This window comes from Alligator sinensis, unplaced genomic scaffold (assembly GCF_000455745.1).
Source record: "Alligator sinensis unplaced genomic scaffold, ASM45574v1 scaffold1283_1, whole genome shotgun sequence".
NCBI classification, from domain to species: domain Eukaryota; kingdom Metazoa; phylum Chordata; order Crocodylia; family Alligatoridae; genus Alligator; species Alligator sinensis.
The window spans coordinates 58,385-61,919 of NW_005842091.1; the positions used below are offsets into that span (position 1 = coordinate 58,385).

The 3,535-nt window shown below is 51.9% G+C and overlaps 1 protein-coding gene across 1 annotated transcript in view; it reads right to left on the minus strand.

Moving 5' to 3' along the window:
* The window catches only part of SYNGR3 (synaptogyrin 3), a 25,485-nt gene that overhangs the window by 21,612 nt on the left and 338 nt on the right, over positions 1-3,535 (minus strand). The window lies entirely within an intron of this gene.

The following is a 3,535-nucleotide window of genomic DNA, read 5'->3' on the forward strand; positions in this document are numbered from 1 at the left end:
GCTGTGGGCTTTCTGGGTTTTCTGCAACAGAAGAACTGCTCTAGGATTTTTCTGTCACCAAAAAAGGAGTGAAAACTAAGAGTGGCATTTTCCACGGGGAGCCCCGAGTCTAACGAGGTTGGCAACTGCTGGCCTAGACCAAGGGGCTGAGGTGCTAGGGCAGGCTGCAGGAGCAGATCTCAGGCAATGAACACTGAAAGGGCATTAAAAAACAAACAAACTGTGCCTTGAACATTTCCATGGCTGTCATTTGGGGCTTTGCCTGCCACACAGCTTGGCCTGCAATGCTGGCAAGGCAGGTTTGCTTTCTGTTCGCTGTTATTTTTGCTTTCTGGTTCATACCTGTGCTAGCTCTACATTGCTGTATTTGGGTACAGCAGAGAAAGCATCTGCCCCAGGAACAAACCAATCAATTGTGTTTTTCTGGAATCCCAAGGATTTCCTGAAAATCTTTCCATCAATTTTTGGTTTTCCAAAACTGCTTTGCAAAATTAAATCAAAATGTATGCCTAAGTTAAATCAACGGTGTCCCTTTAAATATTGAACAGCAGCTAAAAAAAGAGAGAGAGTCAGGCTAAAATAACAGGTATAAAAAAAAAGGAACTGATGATTCTGCATAAATCCCCATTATACGCTAGGACAGTTTTACTATTTAAAAGGCTGTTTAAAGGGGAAACCGCAGGAGTTACACATCTTCTATCACAAACTAGACCAGCCACATGGGAAGGGGTGAACGAGGAACTGGTCGTCCAGTGGGGCTTTCCAGTTTTGTGATTTTTCAAAAAGTCTGCCACATGCTGCAAGCTTTTTTCTGAAGAAATTTAAGAGCAATCTTTTGCATTTAAAGGCAATGCTTTCATGCTATCTGGAATCACCTGGGGGAGCTGCTGTTCCCCGGGAAGGCCCACGAACGTCAGACCGAGGGATCAAACCAGTCACCTTGCTGACATGTGCACTGTTTGCACACACACACCCTGGACCTGACAATGAAACTCCCGCTGGCTTCAATGGTGGGGAATCCAGGCTTGAAACGGGCCTTATACAGATCTTGTACAGGCCTACATGCAAGAATGCCTCTCCTGACTTCTGGGAAACTGCTTCTCCCAGCAAAGCAAACAGGACTGGGTCCGCGTAAAACCGTTCTCTCCCTTCCACATGCACATCCCCCAAACACCCAACACCTCCTGTTGCTTCTGACAGCCAAAGCTTCAGCATTTCCTCCATTTCACACTGGGGGAGACTGGTGGTGGGCAGTGGGAAGGGACTGAGTCACTAAGATGTGGTCCAATTACGTTAATTTTCTGCTTCAGACTGTCCACAAACACATGTTTTAGCAAGTGGGAAGAGACAGATCATTGCAAACAAAGAACAAACTCACCCGTCTTCCTTGGGCATCTTAGCTGTGATGCTGTCCTAATAAAATACGCAGGCTGTGCATGCACACGGGTATTAAACACCACTCTTCTCACTCAGGTTGCCTGATTTTTGGAGCAGGGACCATCTTTTTTTTTTGTTATGGGTCTGTACGGAGCCTACTGCACACATCCTGGTCCATAGCAGGGGTTTCTAGCTGCTACCATCACACAAGCAGTGAATAAACACCATCATATTCCATGTCAGTGAGGCTGCATTTTACAGCCCCAACCCCAGCAATCTGGGGTATGGCAGCAGGGGAAAAAAGGACTTTGAAAGGATCTTGCAGGCAAAACCAGCTGTTTATCTTACTAATTTTCCCCTTCAGCCACACACCCATGATTAAGATGCTCAGGACTCCCGGCCTGCCAAGGTGCACTAAGCACTATTTTTAAAAACGCAGGTACGCTTTGCGCTGATGAGGCTGTAGGAAGCAATAAGCATTTGGCACCTGATGGCTGCCCAGAGCCAAGATGACAGGTCTGAAGAACGGGCCCAGCCAACGCATGAAGCAGATACCTCAGGGGACACGTGCCCATCAGGGAGTGAGTCCCTGTTTACGCTGGGCAAGAGCTGTCCCTGCTGCACCGGCTTCCACCACAGGTTTAAAACAATTTGGGTTCATCTGCTTGAAGCGGAGGCTGGTGCCTCCCGGTGAGCAAGACTCAAACCTGTCCCAGCTGTGGCCCTGAGCCTGCAGGCTGGACCCTAAAGGGGCTCCAGCTGCTGCAGGGCTGGGGTCACGCCCAGAGCCCTTTTACTGCTGCCTTGTGCAGGCATTTGGGGTCCGAGCCAAAACCCACTGAAGTCAATGGAAATGACTGGTTTGGATGCTACCCAGCTTGGGAGCTGTTTCCCTTTCAGCACTGCAAGGGGGGTTATTCAAGAAAAAGGGACAATTTACAGGCTTAGAGCTCATCCAGGCCATCAGATTCTGCTTTCCGAGCCTTTGGGACCGGTTCTTGGTGCTTTCAGACCGCCCAGCCGGTGCGGCGGGATAAATCTGCCACGGAAGATGCACAGGAGCCTTTTCCAAAGTGCTTGTTAATTCTGTGTCCTGCGTTTCGCTCCCGCTCCCCCAGGAACCCATTCCTCCGCTCTGGATCCAGGTGACACATTGGGAGCATCTATGATGAGTTCACTGCCATGTTACTGTGTCAATCGCATGCAACACGGCAGATCTACTTCACGCCTTGATGCTTCGCCTCAGCAGCCAGCCTCCATTTTAGCCCGGTAATGCATGTGGGGGCTTTTTCAAAGCCCTGGGGAATGGATTATGGCTCCAGTGCAGCAGGACACTTAAGCATGTGCTTACCCACAAGCATGTGGGGTTACTCACCTGCTTAAAGGGAAGCACATTCCTCCCTCGCTACTTGCTGGATGGAGCCCAGAAGAGGGGCACAAGTAGCCAGCCTGTCTTTTATGGCTCCGAAGGAAGAATATGGTTGATCTGCCCCTTTCCTTTATTGCAACCGGTTCACTGCAGGCACAGCCTTGACCCTCAGCACCCATACCGCAGGGGGGCAAGCGTTCTCACCCCATCCCCGGGGACCAAGCAAGCTCTTCCCCTTTGCTAACAAGGAACAGGAACAGCCTCTACCTCCCTGGCCTCCCTCTTGAGGCTGCAAACGGGGGCCCTTCCCAGAGCTTTTGCAATCAAGGGTCTTGGTGGAGGTCTCTGAGGAGAGGCCTGGAGTCTCCCAGAGAGCTGCCCGTGCCACCTTGCAGCCCTGGGCACAATGAGGCGAGGTAGGGCGGAGTGTGGGCCTAGCACCCGTGCACCTCCTGGCATCATCCGTGCGAGCCAGGCTCTTTGCACGGCTTTCCACGCCGGCGCCCGTGGAACGTGGGGGGGGATCCGTGCCATCCGGGCAGCGTCATCAGCCGGCCGGGCAATAGCATCTCAGAGCAGGAGCAAACTATGATATCATCTGCCGTTCCCCAGGTGTTGGAGGGGGACAGGCAGGGCCGGATCACGCATTGCTTTGCGTGCACACATGCCCCCAGCCAAGGGGGGAAAAAATGCCTTGTGTCACCGATTCACCCCCCTGCCTCCACCCATCCAAATGAAGCCCTGCAAAATGCCCCGACGGGTGGGTGCAGCCAGGGCTCCAGCGGGGAG